The sequence below is a fragment of the Melospiza melodia genome, chromosome 14 (assembly GCF_035770615.1).
Source record: "Melospiza melodia melodia isolate bMelMel2 chromosome 14, bMelMel2.pri, whole genome shotgun sequence".
Taxonomy (NCBI): Eukaryota; Metazoa; Chordata; class Aves; order Passeriformes; family Passerellidae; genus Melospiza; species Melospiza melodia.
Window position 1 is genome coordinate 13,521,679 of NC_086207.1, and position 18,744 is coordinate 13,540,422.

An 18,744-nucleotide genomic window follows, 5' to 3' on the forward strand; every position below is an offset into this window, starting at 1 on the left:
TATGTCCCAAACAGCCAAAGTGCTCAGCTGGGCTGGCAGAGACCACCCATCAAACAACTCTGAATAAGAGATTGGGAAGAAGTTGCCTTTTCCAAGAACATGTGTCAAAATAAAGTATGGCTAAATTTAATTAATAAATGACTCAGATATAATACTCTGATCAACTGCAACAGAAGGTTGGTTTGCAGCAGATATTTCATTGGTAACTCCCCTGGAGTTCCCCAGCCTGCTGCAGTTTGCTCTGAGAGGAACCCTCACCAGGTCGGTTTGGAAGGGAATATTTCCATAAGCAAGTGTACCCCAGTTTTATCTGAAACCATTTCTGTACAGCCAACATGCTGGAACAATGGAATAAAAAGGCCAATACAGCATCAATAGAAGTGGAAAGGCAAAAGGTAACCAGAAAAAAAGCAAAAAAGGCAAATAAGGTAATTCAGGCTTTACAAATATGTCAAGGGTTTTTCTCTAACTTTCCATCTGCCATGAAGACAAGAAAGAAATATTCTCTGGTGAAATAAAAATGAGCAAAGGAAGAAAACAACATGTGTGTTAAAGCCATTTTTCCAAAGCCTCAATGGCATTTCTCTGCCACAGCACTCCACATCTCTCCATAGGCTCGAGCCAGCGAGCGGATGCTGGGTTACTTCACTCTCATAGCATGAACTCGTACTCCTTGCTATTCTCAATCTGTCACATTCAACAATCACATGTGAAAATGACTCAGGCTGCCAGTTGTCTCTGTGTTGTGCTCGTTGAGCATTTGCCAGTTCCTCAGGAGTAGGCTTGATATTGAAAGCCACACTTTGGGAAACGTGATTTAGCCTGAGCCTGCTGCATTAGGCTCAGACATTTTGGGGTTTTTTTGTCTGACAAATTTTTGTTCTCTTTTTAATCTTGCAGACCAACAGCTCTGGACACAGAGGAAACAACAGCAGGTCAGATCAGTGGCTTGTTCAGCTTGCCATTTAGTTCCTCCCGGGGGCATTTATTCGAAGTGCCTAATATTTTAGAAGGAATGGAAAAGCCCTTAATGTACCACACCAGTCATTAGCTGTAGACAGACAAATTTTCTTCCTGTCACCTGCAGTGATCACCAGGGAAGCAGGCAGTGATTTTCACCCTCTTTTTGAGCAGAAGCTGTTCCGTGGTGCAGCCTTTTAGCCAGCATGGCTGCAGACACTGAGTCACCTCGCACCCTGTGCTCCCTCAGCTCAGCGAGGTCTCCCAGTGCTTGGAAACAGAACTCTTCCAATTTCATCACCTCAGCCCCAATGCCTGCCTTCAAAGCCTTCAAAAAACAATAGAACCCCAAGGTGCTGCAGCCTCCTCTGAGTGCAGGGGCATCCTGTGGTGATCCTCTCACACACATGGATGTGCCCACACTGCCTTGGGTGATCCTACTCCAGATGTCCCAAAGCAATGGATCTGGTCCCATAGGCAGGGAGCAACCTAATGTGTAGGTTGCTCCAAGAGAGGCTGAAAAGTTTTCATACTTAATTATTTTGGCTGTGCTGGTGTTTGACCCAATACTATGTTGTCCCCTCTCTCTGCATACCTGATATCCTAAGGAAAGTATTTTGTCAATTCAGACAATATTATTACAGAAATAGCCACACTTAACTACCAGCTAAATTTATTTGGTAATTTTGTATTTTTTTTTGCAATGAAAAAAACCCCAAGAATAGCAGGCCTATAATATCCTCGAGATTAAAGGGTACTTTATAAATTCTCTGGAGGGTCTTTTCCCAACCAGAGACCGTCCTTAGCTAAATTCTGTAGATAAATAATAACAATCTCCTATACAAAACATTCGGTAATGAGGACATTCAACGTCTTGGAAATGTGAAACACATTCCATGAAGAAGACTATGCATAATCTAATTGGAAATTTTATTAAGTTGCTCACTGTTAAATAAGCAAAATTTGAGCCTAAGATTTGGCACAGTAAATAATAATATTAAGAGATTGATTCCAAAATTTTCGTGCAATCATTTTATTGTTATTCAAAGTAATTAGTCTGACTTGCTGATTTACGAAAGGTAAACAATATATCACTCATTCTGTCCCTCAAATATCAAAAGTAAGATCATAGGGATAACAAACAAAGTTTGCTACATTTCCTAATAATGTAGAAAATTGATTTTTTCTTCAGGAAGCCTCTCCAGCGTCCTCCAGTTCCACAGATAGCTGTCTGAAAGCATACGGTTTCTGTAAAGCCTGTGTGTACCATATGCACATATCACTTCACTTGCCACTGAAACAGTTGTGTCATGGGTGGAATGTGGCAACTCTACCCACACACAGTAATGTGATACAACAGATGAAGATAGTGGAAAGCCGTGAAACTGTACGGAGAAATTTAAGTAGATTGAGTCCATCTCTACTTCAATGGGAATTAGATCAGGCCCCAAATGAGAATTTATGCATGACAGCTGGATTAACATATATATTTCCTGAAAGACAGTACCTTTATAAACTGAAGAGTTCCATAGTGTCACACTGGAGCATTAGTTCATTTTTTATTAAGAGAGAAACCATCATTTTGTAATTCACGGTAATTTCCTCCAGGACATAGGTCTCCTTAGTTATCTCTTTTGATTCCTGATCCTACTTAATTTGCAAGGGATGAGACTGTAGCAGGGACAGCTTAGTGTATATTTGAGTTATAGTCCTCATATATTCTGGTTCATGAGCAGGAAGAAGCGCGAGCACGGGAGACCCAATTAAATTAAAAGTTCCGCACTCTTCCATTTCAGAGAACGGTCAGGCGACAAATGATTACAGCATTATTGCATTTTCTTACACAAGAAAAACTGCCCACCCTCTTTTTTTTTAATAAAAAAAGCCCCATGCCCAGTGGGCAGTGGCCTGCCTGCCTGACCCACGGTGTGAAATCCTGGCACTGTGGAAAGCTGGAGCTTCCCACCCGTCGCATGAAGCTCCATCAGCCATGCAGTGCCACGGCAGGGGGAAGCTTTACAATGCAGGAGCACAGATGGGATCAGCTTGCAAGTAAATATGTTTCTGTTGCTAGAGAAAAGCATAGAAAGCGACGATGAATAAAGATGAAAAATAAGATGCTGACAGAGGAAGAGGAAAAAGCCGCCAAAATGGGTACAAAGGGAAGAGGATCTGGTAGAAAACACCAAAGATCTGGATGGGTAGTTTGAACACTGGCTTTCCTTCCATTAAAGAGAATCCTTCCATCTTACATCAATAATGCCATTATTTGGCATTTAACCTCTCCGTTGTGACTCCATAACTGGGCATTCAGGTATTTCATAGCAATTTGCTCTATTCACTCACATACATAAAAGCTTTTGCCATGAAAGGCAAAGCCTTGTGCTCTTTTTGCAGAGCTTTGAATGCAACCAGGAGCTCTGCCCATGTAATGAATGCAGGCAGGTCATGCCATTAACATTTTCTTTCATATTATTAGCTTAGTTCTAGTATGAAAAGATGGATACATTCTTGGAGAAAGGTGACCAGGAGTTAGAGAGGTGATTCTAGGAACAAAAACATGCAAGAATCAGCCTGTGTCTAAAAAATGACAATGAGGTAAACAACATCATGGTTCAAAAAATCCATCTTCCTAACAGACTTCAGATTTTAATATTTGATTAGGACAAGTAAGAATTAATGGCATTCTTAGATCTGTTACTTCTATGCTACAGTATAGCACAAATGTACACATTAGGAAGTATTAATGACTCAATGCTCCACAGACCTGCGTGCTTGAGATAGAGAAGAAGATTCAATGCACATTTTAAACTGCTGCAACCCTGACAGTTTATCAAATATCTAAATAATTGTAAGAGTCATCTAACCGTAGTACACAAGCATCTCAGGTGATGGCAGAGTTATATGGTAGTATCCATAACCAGCAAAAAGGAGTTCAAAACTCTTCTCTCACTGTGGAAGTCTTCCTGCTAAAATGCAGATATTTCTAGAAAGAAAGCTTTTGATCATATTCAGTTTCTTTCAAAGTACTTATTCCACTTTTGTCTAACAATGCATATTAAAGTAATTCTAAGGCTGCAAAGCCCTTACCTACAAATTGTGCCATCCCAGGATTAAAATTCCTGAATTCGTCTCTGTTGTGGATATGCATAAGGGGAGATTTCAATTACCTTTTTACATACAGGTCTTCCGGAAACCACTGAACTCCATTCCATGCAGAGAAAAGCAGGAATATTAATTGCCTCAATGCTTTTTGTATGGAGCTTTCACTGTAGTTTTAATGCTCAATAAACATCAAAGATTTATCTTTACTATCCAGCTGTGAAAGAAGATGCTCTTACATTCACTCGGTAGATGGAGAACAGGCCATAAAACTTAAGGCTGAAATCATTAAAAATGCAATGATTTCAGAAGCACAATATGAGTGCTCCAAGTCCTCATTTTTCAGACTACCTGTCATTTTAGGCATATGCCATGTTCAGAGCAGCTATCCCACTGATCTCAGCCACGGAAGCCATGCTGCAGTTCAGATCCCTGTGTCTATACCCACACAGAGTGAAAATGCAGACCATAATGAGGCTCTGCCCTCCTACTTGGGATCCCTCTCCATCTCCCACTTACTCCTTCTTTCCTTCTCATTATCTCCCCTGCTTTACCATAACTGTGCTCTCCTCTTAGATTCCTTTCCTGCCTCCAGCTACGTTGCTTTTGTCATATTTCCTGGGCACACAAGGTGAGGGAGAGGGTAGGACTGAACCTTTCCTTGGTCACCCCTTCTGTAACCCCAGACACAAGAGATCCCACAAGCCACAACCCCGCTGTGCCTGCTCTCCCTCAGGTTGGGGTGACCATGAGCCATGCAGGATGAAGGTCATCCTTTACTACAAAGAACTTAGAAGTCAAACAATCCTCTACTGTGCAACTGTATATAGATACTTCAAGAGTACATCTTTACCAAATTTAGCAATTTAAATAAAGCAAAAAAGTACCATTGCTCTGCCACAAAGACAACTCTCTACCACAAGTTTCACATCCCTCTGTCAGTGCACAGAAGCACCAGAACCTTGAACCAGCTGTAAGTGTTGGTCATATGGACCCAGTGTCCTCCCTGAGGCCTCCCAGGCACACTCTCAGCTCCACTTGGATGTGTGCATTCAGAGAGGAGATTATGGGGGGTACTGAGATTTTTTAAACTACTCACAGCAAATACCTCTATCTCCAAGTGTAAGCTGAGAAATGTTGTAGGACATTCACCTGCAAAGTGTGGGACATGCAATTGTGTGGTACAGGAGATTTGGCCCAGCTGAAGGCTTATTCCACAGTACAAAAAAGCATTTTTGGGTTAGAGTTAATGAATGAAAACTTACACTCAGAGTACAGTACATCTAATGTTGTGTTTTAAATGGTGGCCAATTTCTGCTTAACCTGGTTGTCTTTTACAGCACTCCTGTCCCAAACTCAGGACAACAGCACTTGGTGTGACTTGGCAGCTCCTGAGATGTATGGAACTGTCATGGGCAGGTAAAAGATTAATGGGAAGGGCTCTCTCTTGATTGATGAATCTGTGACCTTGAGCAACCAGAGCACTTGCACCAAGTATATCTGCCATGTGAGACAGACAAAATGAAAGAGGCTCATGTTACACTCTCAGATCTCATTAAGCACCCAGACCAGAAACACCGATACTGGCACTGGCCATCTGCTCTGCTGTTTGCCTGGTTACAGGTCTGATAACACTTTCAGGGAGCAAAAGTTAATCAGACGTACAGATGAGCAATAGCACTGCTGCACAGGAAATTCAGTGGAACATAACAGTTTCTAAAAAAAAACCCCACATACCTGTTTTTACTTCATTCTGCTCTTTCAAACCACACAAGCTGGCGGTTAAAAAAATTGTTGACATAAAAGGCTGTAAGTTTAGGCTCTCCAAATATTGACTTTTTTATAAATAACCTGTAAAATCATAATAAAGTTCACAAACTTGAAATCTGCCAAATTGCAGTGATCTCCTGGTAATCTATACAGGATTGTTTGTAATTGCTTTTAAAATATTTTCTCTAATGTTCTCATTTGCTTATCTCAGTTATTTGAGAATTACAGTATTTTCTGCCTTGGTTCTCCACTTGCAGTGTTGCAGGCCTTTGTCAGTAGACCTTTCCATGTTTAATGTACTATTACCCCAGCATCCATCCCTGAGGAATGAAGGTTCCCTGCAAGCATTTTTAGAGAGACTTATGATCAACTGAATTTTATTTGCTGAGCAGCAATTCCTGGAAAATCCTGCAACGTATTCAAAGGCTTTCCTACTGCTTTTGGAGAATTTGCTCTGGGCAAAATGATATAGTCTACTGAGGCCATATCTGACCCAGAAAGTATTAACTGAAGAATGTGCAGGACAGCTGCTTATCAGAAAGAAAAGACATGCAGTGCAGGAGAATGACAAGTAGAGCTACTGGAGTCAGTTGTGAATGACTGTCAGCTCTCCAGAGCCAGCCAGCTCGGGGAAGCAGATACGGCATTCTGCCGGAGCCCGTGCGCATCCGTAATGGAGCAGGCTCGGATATCTTAGCACAGGACTGCACCATGTGGAGAGGAGATAGTTTATCATCCAAGAGCATTTCAGATATATGATATGATAAGGCTGAACAGAAATCTGAAGTATAGCAGGATTATTTCCAGCCAAGTGTCAACCCTTCCGTGGAGGACGTTCTGCGAGCAGGTTTGGTCAGCAGCATGCCAGGGTCATGTTTTCCAAAGCACTGACCTCCACGGATGGGGGTGGTGCTCCTCAGAAGCTGGACCTGGCACCATCCTCTTTCACACTGAGTTAAAAGAGAATGCCTCGCTGCACAACAGTGTGAGTGCCATTTATTTCCAGCTACATGTCCACTCATACCTAAATGCAGGCCTCAATTCCAATTCAGTTTTCCCAGACCATGAACAGGGCTCTGGGACAGTTCTGGGTATCTGGGACAATGTTTTTGTTTTCACTATTCCTTTGGATGAAGTGGTATGTACCAAGTGCTCATTTGCTGTAGCATCATCAATGCTTCAGCATTTTAACCCTCTGAAAAACTGACAAAATCCTTATTTTGGAAGTCATTATTTAGGCATTTTGCTAGTATTACACCATGGATGGCACTTCCCCACCATCATTTCACTTGGCATCTCTCATCATAAAGTCTTGTTGTGCAGGGACAGTAATAATAACACTTAATGAGAACGTACTTTATTTTTCTAAGTATCTTGGTTTGCATCCAATAATCAGTTCATGGAGAAAATTACGTGAGCCACAATGTGAGTTTCAAGAAGGTGCTGCGGGCGATTTTGGGGGACATTTCACAGTAAACATTGTTCCGGAGTGTGTCGCAGGGAAAGATCCAAGGCACTGGTTTCCCATTAAAAACACAAACATAGAAGACATGTTGTCTTTCCTAAAAAGCGTTTGGCCTATCACCCACATCGTCTCTGAGCTCATCCACTTCAAGGCTGAGTTCCCCACTTGGCCTTTTTCAGGAGAATTTAAAAGTTCTTTTCCAAACAAGTGACTATTCCCATTCGCCTTCCTTGGGCTCCTGCTGGGAGCCCCTTCCCTGCCATGCCCCACTTGCACGGCTTTCCAGCCTCCCTCCGCAGCCCCCCCGTTACTTTCGCCCACTTTTCCCGAGCCGTACCCCCAAACCCGCTCCCAACTCCTCCCTCCGCATCCCCCCCGGCCCTGCCGCCCCTCCCCGGCCTCCCTCCGCGGCCGCGGAGCGTGCGCGCAGTGCGGGCGGCCTGGGCAGGTGGGGCGGAGAGCGGAGCGGAGCGGAGAGCAGGAGGAGGAGGAGGAGGAGAGGAAGGAGGAGGAGGAGGCGGAGGAGGGGGGCCGGCCCGCCCGCAGCCGCCGCCGCCGCCAGCGCCGCCATGATGCTTGTTTGCTTTCAATGAGTGTGAGGAGGAGGCGGGGGGGAGCCGCTCTCCCGTCCGGCCCGCGGCAGGAAACAAAGAGCCAGGCAGGCGGCGGAGCGAGGGCGGCGGGGGGACGGGGATGCTGCAGCCACAGGTAGGGGCGGCCCCGGCGCCCGGCCCGGAGCGGGGGGCTCTGCCCGGGGGGGTGGGGGGGCAGCGCTGCGGGAGGAGCGCGCTGAGGGGGGACCGGCGCTAGCACGGCCAGGGGGGACCCTCGGGCTCGGCGGGGAGAAGCCCCCGCGCCGCGACGTTTGGGGGTGTCAGGGGGGCCCGAGGCCCCTCTGGACGTGCGGGGGGTCCGGGGGGGGTGTGCTGGGCCTGGGCAGTCGCTGCTGCGAGGACGCCCGGAGGAGGCTCCGCGGCCGGGGAGGCGGCGGGGAACGGCGGCTTTGGAAGCGGGGGCGGCGGGGAGGGGGCTCCGCACGGCCGGGCCGAGCCCCGCGAGCGCCCACCGGCGAGCGGGAGGCAGGGAAGGAGGCTGGGAGGGAGCCGGGCCGGGCGGCGCCGCGCAGGAGCCCGGCTGTGTTTGCATCGAGAGGCAATTAAGAGAAATTAGTATAATGGCATCTGGAAGCCTGAAGTTGTTTTTTTGTTTTTGTTGTTGTTGTTATTATTATTGGTGCTGGTAGGTTTTGTTGGTTTTGTTGGCTTTTTTTGGTTTTTTTCCCTCACCGTGCAATTGAGTTTAAAATAATTTTTAACAAAAGGCCGAGGGAAATGACATCAATCGGGGGAACTGCTCGTCCACCCTCCACGCACGGCGCCCCGCGCCGCTGCCTCCCCGGAGGCCGATCCGCCTGGCTGGGCGCGCACCAAGGGGCGGCAGCGCTGCCTGTCAGCGGAGCGCTTCGCTTGCTCCGGAAGGAGCCGCGGCAGCCGCCCGCCCTCCGTCCGTCCCTCCCCGCCCCGCCGGCAGCGGGAGCCGCGGCCGCGCTGGCGCCGGGGCCGGAGCGCTGCTCGCTCGTTCCGGCGGAGGGAGCGGCGGGGCGGGCGGGAGCCCTGAGTGGCAGCGGCGGCGGCCAATGCGGAGCCGCAGGGGCTGTGAGTGACAGCGGCGGCGGCCAATGGGGAGGCGCGGGGGGCGGGCGCGCGCGGCCGCGGGACAGGCGCATGCAGGGATAAACAGAGGGAATTGGGGCGGGGGGCGGCGGGGTTGGAATCGCGATCGCAGCGGCCCCACCGTCGGTCCGTAACCGGGCGGGGCCCGAGCGGGGTCCCTGCCTCGCCTGGGGCACGGGGAGTGAGCGCCTGGGCTGCCCGCCGAACCGCATCGTGCAGGGGAGCGGGCGGTGGGCAGATCCCGCACCCCCCGGTCCGTGCTGGGGCTCGCAGGACAGCCTTTCCTCCTCCAGAATTTTATGGAGAGCGATAAGCCTGGGATCAGACAAGGCTTTAGAAAAGGAGATATCTAATGCACCTGTCTGTGTCTTGGTATCTATGGTGAACACGTATTTTATCAGCATTTTTTTCCACAAACATTAAAAATTCATACGAAACCTATAGGTTGTAGTCCTAGGTTGGACTTGATGATCTTAGAGGTCTTCTCTAACCAGATTCTTTACTGCTTTGCTTTGTGTAATGTGAGAACTATATTCAAAACAAATTCAGTAAGCTAAAGGTTTTGTTGGCTTTTTTGTTCTGTGGGGTTTTTTTTGTTTTGTTTTTTGTTTGTTTGTTTTTTAATACAGCCATCTGTATTTCCACAAACGCATAGAAAATTGCATCGCTGTAAATAGGAATTCATGGATGGTATTTGCTTTGTAACTAGAGTTGCAGATTGCCTGTTTTTTTCATTTGCTATCTAGGGCTTATTTTCATAATCTAGATTTCAGCACAGTGGGTAGCTAATTCAAAATCCAAGGGATTAAGAAATACCTGTGGTATTTGTCTGGCTTAAATACAAAGATGTGCAAGTGTTGACTGGTAATTGTATTGTATCTCGCATTTCTTTTCATTCTAGAGCAGGTCTCGTAATTGGGAATTTATCAACATTTCCACTGGGGTAATTTTACAGGATTATCCGCCCTCTGTTCTTCCTGCTGGTTCATCTGGACTCTGTGGAGTTTGCTGCTAGCAATGAAGCCTTCTGTGGGGGTTTATTCATGCTATTACTGAAATGGAGCCCTTCGCATTTGGATTAACTCTTTGTTCACTTTTCACCTGAATCGCTTGGATCAGCCCATGTTTAAAAAGGATCCTACCAAGCATCTTTTCTGTTTGCATTCTGAAGTTGAACTCTGAATACAGTCTCATGTTCAGGCTGTTTACTGTGCTTGAGTTTTAGAGGAAGAATTGAAATATAAAGATAGATGAAACTGTAATACTGCGGGGGCAGGTAAATACATTTGACATTTTATCCATGAAGACTTGAAAACATGTTCTGAAGGGTCACAAATTGAATGAGCATGGTACCTTTTCAAGATAGGGCTGTACTAGATGTTAGCAAGACATTATTTTAACCAAGTGCAATGTTTGTGGTGGAAACCACTGTCTTCAAAATGGTTCCAAGACCGAGCAAACTAAAAATTCTTTCCCAACATATGAACAAAAGAATCCATATTTGAAAGTGTGGCTGTATTAAAAAATGGTTCTGTTAATCTGTTGCCAAAAAACTTAAGTATTAGTGCTCATAGCACACTGTGCCATGCTGTTTGGCTCACCACTGTGCCAGGAGTCCATGTGGTGAACCAGAATTCTTCATCCACTTGTGCAGGCCCTGTTTCAGAGGCCCTGGTTCTGTTTGCTAACAGACTGGTGAATTTTAAATTATTATCTGTTTTTGTCACGTCCTTTTGGCTGTACACTTTTGTACGTGCAGTCTGAGCATTACACCCCAGCCTCAAACAGGGCCACATTAGGCAAAGATGCTACACAGAAATCTTTAGGAATGAGAATGCCTTCAGTCTTCAGAATTGAAGGGATGTACAAGAATTGACACTTATTTCTATTTTCAGGAAGTGTATGTAGTATTGCAAGATTACAGTTGTGTACATTGGGCTTTAAAAAGCTGCCAGTGGCCTTAAAGCACCCCAAGAATATTCTCCACAGACCCAACCACCAGATTTTAGTTCTAGTTGCATGAGGCAGAGGTTGAGCCATGCCCAGCTGCATACAAAGTATCTGGGGTTTTCAATCCATATATTGAGGTTTTACACTACTTCCCATGTCAAAACACTGCCATTACTGATTCCAGTCTAAATTTAGCCTTCTCCATGGTGTAATTTTGAAAGCTTTATGCATAAATTGCTCAAGCTGAGTCACTGCAGGGTTTCATCTGTTTTGTTCCTTCTAAAGTGTTGGTGCTTCACACTTGGAAGTGTGATTATTGTACAATAGCCTGCAAGATTATTAGCATTGTGTTAAGTGACATAATTTATGTTCTTACATTGAAATTGGGCTGTACAAGTCCACTCAACAAGGGAGCCTTGGCATAAACTTGGGGACCTGCACTCTCAGTTTCTACATGGAGCAATTTCTGCAGCTGACATCTTTGAGAGTTTACAAATGCTTCGGCAGGTCCCAAAGAAAAAGCTGTTTAAATGCTTAACATGTACTTTTAGCTGCTAATTGCACTTCCAAGATGGTGCTTGTTTAAAAAACAAAGATTGGCAACAACTCAGTTTTTCCTTTTGTGAGACTGCAACATGAATCCTTTCGTTAATGCCTTGGAGGCCTTTTGTCTAGTGTATAAATCAAGGAGGGACTAAGAGCAGTAAATATATACAGTTTTTTATTTTAGAACTAAAATACTTGCTGTTAGGATTCCAGTTTATGCTACAGTGGAGATCTGCAGGAAGAGATTGATTTGACTTCAGATTTTTGTAGACTGGGAATGTTGTTAGTTTTTCTATGGAGGCTGCCAGCTCGACATTTGATCACAGCCTGGATATTTGGATGGCTCTCTTGTGCACCTTAGTTCATGTTCCTGGTATGCAGCCTTTATTCTGCAAGTGAAGGGGCTCCCTACCTGCAGACCTTCCTAAAGTTTTTGTTCCATTTTGTAATACCAGTATCTCCAAAGCATCCTTTGAGCTTCCCCCTTTCTTCAGCAAGGCAGCAGTTTCAGTTGGAAAACTGGGGTTTTCCAGAACATGCTGAAGGAATTTGAGTGATGGATCCTGTCATGAAGGCACAGCATCTTGCCATGGTTAGGAGACCAGGAATATACAATAATGTCATATCCTGCATGTTACAAATAATACACAGCTTTATTGCTTGAGCTATTTTGGAGTGTATTGATGGGTGAGATGTGGATCCTGCCCATTGATCTAACTTAAATGCCTCTCCACAAAAGTATCTCTCTGCATAAATCAGTTTGCAAAGTTAGGGATCAGGAAGAAACTTGCTCCAGAGACAAATCTTCCATGTGATTTTTGCAACAAAGGCCACGTTTAGCCAACACCTCCAAAGACAGAGGGTTTGAAACTAAACTAAAACACCACCAGGGCTGGCCGTGTGCCATCTGATGTGTATCACCTGTCAGAGCAAGGAAATGGCTTCATAATGGCTGAATGTAAAAAGTACTGGGGGATTTTATGCCACACTGACCATTAATGCTTTTAAATATTGTTTTAGAGAAGTTTTAACAGTTGCTCACCCAGCAGAGGAGCTTTGTTTGACAAAGCAAAGGTCTTGTGGATTAAGAGGAATTTCATTACAGTGTGAATCACAATTCATCTGCAGAGTCTTTTCAGGAACGGGAGCTTTTAGGAACAACTAATAAGGGTGAAGAATAATTAAAACTAGTAAGGAATCCTGTTTTGATGAGGAGCATGAAAGATCCACCTCTGGAGATTTGCAGTGGCCAGTCATGGCAGAGGTGCTTTCTGTACAGGGGACTAGATCACCTCATGGTTTCTTCTGATTTAGTAGGTCAGAATTTGGAATCTCTAGGGGCAGAATTTGGAAAGCTGCTACTTTGGTTGCTCATCATCCATGTCAGTACAAGCATTGCCAGAGTAATGCTCAAAACCAGCCAGGGATGTGGCTGAGCAGTGATACTTCATTATTTTAAAACCCCAACCCCCACAACCTCGAAGCCCCACTTTCTTAGCTGAGCATCATTGTTGGTTTTCAGTATTGTCTCACAAACAAGCTGCATCAACACAACTGAGAGAGGTGGTGCAGTGGAACATGGGGACAGGAAAGAAGACTTGAGTTGGCTTTTTGCACAAGAGCGTGGTTGTGGAAAAACATTTTTAGGCTTGTTGGTTAAATTTGAAGTAAAACCAATCTGTGAATTATTTGCTTACTGTCAGGATGTGGCTAGATGGGTTGAGCATCAACTGTGCAATGACTTCTGTAACATCCTGACCTTCAGTTAGTTTAGCAACACTAATACTAACAAGCATTTAGGTATCTTGAAATTGTGTTCTAGGAAGGCAGAGATTTTTGGATGTAGACACTGACATCTCTTGTCAAGCTCTGGTTCAGTTCTATAGCAGGAATGCTGAAAATGAGCTCATGTCCAAACTTCATTTAAAGTAACTGAGTTCTCTCTTACTCCTTAGTTCTGTTGTAAGACTAAGAAATAGTGTTTTGTGTGGTGACTTCTGGTTTTCCCCCATGGAACAACAGAAATGTGGTAAGCATTCTGCAGACACATAAAGGAAAATGTGGTAAGGAACATGTTGGTGCACGTGCCAGTGTTTGGAGTAGCTTACTGAGTTGGACCAAGATGAGAAATTTTGCACTAGGTCCCCTAAACAAGAGTCAGTGTTCCATGTGTTGTGAAGAATCATAACTAAATTGTCAAATATGATTGGATACAAGCAGTGGAGTGGGAGTTTTATTAAATTATTGTTTTGGAGTGTAAGGCTATTCTCAGCTTTTTGGAGACATTTGTAGGTGAAGCTTTTAAAAGCCCTGGTCTTTCTGCCTTTATAAAACCTGAAGCTAAATGTTTTACAACACAGCTCCTCCTTTTTAAAGCTGGTCTTTTAGGTTCCATCTGACTTGTACAGTACACAATTCTGTATGCAATGCAATTTATTTAAATTCTTAAAGTAATTAGTGAAGCTGACATCTTTTTAATATATTGGCTTTTCAGAATACACTAACAGAATGTGCAAAAAGCTGAATGCTGTGTGGTACTCATTAACCAGCCAGCGTGGTTCCAGGGGTACCAGTTAAGGTCAGGCTTTGCTTTGCAATTTGGTTTTGTGTTAGTGTTTGTTTTGTATACAGCAGCCTTTTACTAGAGTCATAATTAGATACAATTTCTGATCATTAAGAGCTATTCTAATCATCTGGACCATGTTTGCAACACTGAGAACATTTGGATATCGTGTTTCTAGTGATTATATGTTGTGCAGGGGAAGGGGTGGGAATTTGAGGGTTTTTTATCATGGTCTGTCTTGGAGGTCTGTCTAGAAGATGGAGGCATCAAGAAACTCTGTCCTCAGTTGTTCTTTTTTTACTCTGGCCATTTTAGATTTCTCTTCTGAACCTAAACTAGTTTTTGTAGCAGCTGAACATGGAAGTGGCAATTGCCTCTTTGCATTAGTGAAATGATGGTAAACAAGTTTTTCACACCGTGCAAGCTTTAGAGGATTACATGTACACCATTAAAACATGGGGCTGCACATTGCTTATCTGTGGGAAATTGTAATAGGCAGGGCTTGGGTAGAAAAAGTACAAGTTGGGAAAATGACATCCTCCCTATGCCTGCCACTGCCAGCTGGAGCCAGCCAGTTTGCATCTCCATAAACAAGTTGTTATGAAGGACAAAGAAACCTTAATTAAATTTGAAATACCTGCAGGTCAAAATTTAATATGCTTTTCTTAAAAATATGAAATGACTGAGTTTTGAACTTACCAAAATTTAAAGCCTTTTCTAGTCAGTGCTCTCTAGTCTAATGGAGTCTTCCAGATTTGAAGACAGCAAGTAAATCCTTTGACATTTATGGCCCAGTTTATCTGAACCAGGATGCTTTGCTTGGGTTTCAGGAGGGTTATGTTTCATTTTAGTCAGCTTTGGCTAGATTAAGGGGTTTGCTGAACTTTAACAGCTTTATAGATTTTTAAAAGAATATTAAAGCATTTGTCAGCTTCTGAGTTTTCTCTAGTACAACTTATATATGCAAATTCAAATAACTCATCTGATTAATAATATTCCAGATACACTTACATGAATTCATGGATATTGAGTTAATCAGTATCTTGTATTTATTATTACACATGTTCACATGCATGTTCATATCCCACAGCATTATCTCAAGTCTGAAAAAGAGGAAGGGTAACTCGTGGGTTTGTATTGGCAGTCGTGTAAAATTACAGTTTTAGAAGTCCTCAAAATAGGATGGAGAAGCATTACATCCCTGATGAAGCCATTAAATCTTACTATGCTAACAGCCACTAAAAGTGATCTTAGGGAGTGAAAAAGTACTTGGAATCAATCAATTGACTTCATGTTGACTCAACAGCTTTTTTTATAATTTTAATTTAGATTATTCCAACATTGAGCTATAAATTGGGTTGAAGGGATGTTGACACCTTCCCACTGTCACAGTTGAGTCTCTTGGGAGGGGGGAGTGTTTCAGGAGTTGTCCTGGTGCTGCTGCAGTTCTCCCTGTGCCCACAGCTGGTACGTGCCATCCCCTTCCCCACACCAGGCAAAAGGAAATTTTTAACTTAGAGCATGTGTTCTGAAAAATCCAGGTGTTGACCTTTAGCTGATTTCCCAATCAGATTTTTCCTAGCCTCATTTTTTCAATACCAAATGCTTACTGTAAAAAAAAAAATATTACTTGAACAGCTTTTTTCAAATAAAATGCCAAGAGTGTTTGTACTAGTCCACAAATAATAGGTGTTTACACAACAGAGTTGGTATTTGCCTTGAAGTAGCATACTAGTAGGGAAAAAATAAATATGTGGTTTCTTGCAACACTGGTGTTTCCTTTGTATGTATTTCAATAGAGGGATCTGGTTCTTGCCTACAAAGTTAAATGTAAGGTTTTATTTCAGTAGATGTGCCAGTCCTTAAATTTCTGTTTATTCAGCCTCAGAATATTTATGACTTTAGTTCTGATGTACTATAGCATGGATTTCTCAATTCAGAGGTAGATATAATTATTTTGGATTTTTTTTTTCTCTCTTGAGTGATGGCTCACACCTGTTTTCCTGAACTTTGGTTTATCTGCTTGTGTATTGTAGCAAAATATATTTTGCAGATATATTGCATGTTACAATACATTGTAGAAAAATACATTCTGTATAAAATACATGTAGTAACTATGTGTAACATAAATATATATTGTATACTATATTGCAACAAAGTGTGCATTATGTAGCAAGTTATGTTTCTTAGCAGAATGGTAGTTTTCTTCCATCTTATGGTGTGTACCTGCTAGTGGTTGGGAAATACAAAACCACAAGCATATATTAAGATTTATTTTTGAAAAAACAAAGTTTCAATTTAGTATGTTTTGAATAAGACATTTATAGAAATAAGATAACATGAAATTTAGAAGGCTTTGTAGGAACAGTATCAGGATACAAAAAAACCCATCCAATTCTCTTGTTTTATGTCTTCGATGGGTGAGGTGATGTCAAATAATTTTAAATAAGGATTTAATTGAATTAAATTAAATGTACTTCACAGGGCACTTGAGGTTTAGCTGGGTTGCATCGAGTATTTGATTCCTTTCCTCATCATGGTATCTTGTCCATGAATATTTTTCCATCAGATTTCAGTATTGACATCACTCTCGAGTTTGTTGCCCAGGCATGGAACAGGCTGAGGATAAATTCAGTCATTGACTCAACTCATCAAGTCAAGTGTGTCAATTCTGCAGGGACTGACCTTTATCATAAACCCAGTTCAAGCTGCTGTGGCTTTTCTGTGAGGACGTGCCAGATGTTGCACCTTGTCATCCTGGCCAGGGACAGTGTTGTTGCTTATTTGCCTGTACTTCAAGCTGAAATGTAATTAAGTTCCCATAGAAATTCATGACTTGCTAAGTAAAGCACCACCAGAGAGGACAGGGAAAGCAGCAAGCTTGATTCGTGTTGGAAAAGCACTTTTTAAACAAGGGGTGGTGAGTCTTTGAGTAGGAAAGGGCAAATCTGCAATTTTGTAGTAAAACTGAAATACAGCACTATGAAATTATCTTAAAGATTTTTTTGCAAAGTAGTTATCTTTTAGAGGTACTTGTATTCCCTTTGAAGAAGGTCACTGTTTGGAGTTGAAAGCAGAAATTCCTGTTAATTCTAATAAAGCTTAACAGTAAAAATTAACCCTTTCAATACAGGTTAACACATCTGATCAGCCTATACATTGCTAAACCTGCTACAGCCTTAAGTTATCTAAAATGCAATGTACTTTGCCTTCAGTTAGGATTTCAGACTTTGTTCAGTGTTACTGTTTAACTGGGTGAAGGTAGCTGAAAGCAAGGGTTTGCTTCCTGCTATAGAAGAAGAGATTTTGTGTCAGTGTGGCCAGAAATGCCATTGTGGTGCTGTCCTGATTTCAACAGCTGCAAATCCACACATGCATTCCTGCTCTACAGGAATAATAACACACAAGTGCAGTCTCCCTTAAATATATTTTCCTCTTTTCCCCCTTAGCCAGTTTAATTCTCTTCACCAGCTCCTTTGTTATCAGACAAAAGTCAATGCTGATGCAAGAGTGAAGTGGAAATACAGGGTCCTGGGGAGGAGGAACTGCAGCAGGACCAGCTTAGTTCTGCTTCATGCATTGTAAAACCACAGTGCAAGTGGTAGAGGGTGTGGAAGATCCTAAATTAACTTTGAATTCAAAACAGACCAGTCAATTTAAGAAACATTTATATTTGTGGGGAAGGTCATTGAAACCCATTTTAAGTGAAACTTGGGATTGCATGGAAAAGAGCTTCAGGGTTAAAGGCACAAGGTTACAAAAGAATGGTCTGGGGTGAGCTTCCAATTGGAGTTTGGAGAGAGAAAGGGGGAAAAAAAGTCTCTCATATGTGCTATTGTTTTCTTATGAAATCTTTGAGCAACTTAATAGATTGCTTTCTATCCTGCTACTTTTCAGCAGTTGAGAAGTAATTTATGTGGCAAGTAATACTGCACTGCATCAACAAATGGAAAATATTGTCCAATTGTCTTGTTACTTCTTACTTTATTAGATCTAGATTTGCATAATTTTTGTACTGTTTTTAATTAAAGTAGCAAAAAGTTTCAGTAATTCTGCACTTGATCAGGTGTGGTGCTGCTTTGTTTACTTTCCCCTCCTGGCTATCTCCAAATCTGCATTAGTGTGTCAGTGACAAGTAAAAGCAAGGGGAAGGAGGGGAATTCAAAAGAAGTCACTGACATGTGTTAGGAGCTTTCAGAAACAGTTGTAATGCTTCAACATCGGGATTGAATTGAAATATTTCTAAAGGTACTCCCAGATTTGTAAATGGGTTTTATAGATAGTTCATTGTAACTATGGAAATAGTTATTTTGGAATAGTTGATTGGATCAGCTGAAATTACATCTGAGCACTGTATTGCTCCTACTTGTTCATAATTTTCTACACAATTTTAGAATTCAAGTTTCTCTAATTTAAAGATGATGTTTTAGGGGCAAACTTGACTTCTACATCCACAGTAATGGTATAAAAGATTGTACTTGGCCTACAGGAGTTGTTCAATAGTTTAGATTTGAAATCAAGGTAATTTATCATGGTATTGTAGAAAGCATTTCAGGAAATGAAGAATTGCTGCAGTATTGGGGTGCTTAAAAAAACCCCAAAACATTAATCTCCAAGTATCTGCTCACCTACTTATTTTGTTTAAATCTTCTCATCATCTTTCAATTTCATAAAAATGGCAGAAGGGTAGAACAGGAAAAAAAGCTGTCACCTTT

At 42.7% G+C, this 18,744-nt stretch overlaps 1 protein-coding gene across 2 annotated transcripts in view; it reads left to right on the top strand.

Annotated features, from left to right (window-relative positions):
* Nucleotides 1-7,855: 7,855 nt before the first annotated feature.
* CNOT6 (CCR4-NOT transcription complex subunit 6) overlaps nucleotides 7,856-18,744 on the top strand; it is a 31,821-nt gene continuing 20,932 nt past the window's right edge. For both annotated transcript variants that reach the window (XM_063168775.1, XM_063168777.1), the window contains exon 1: nucleotides 7,856-8,005. The gene's annotated coding sequence lies outside the window, so the exon portion shown is untranslated. The remainder of the gene's footprint in view (nucleotides 8,006-18,744) is intronic.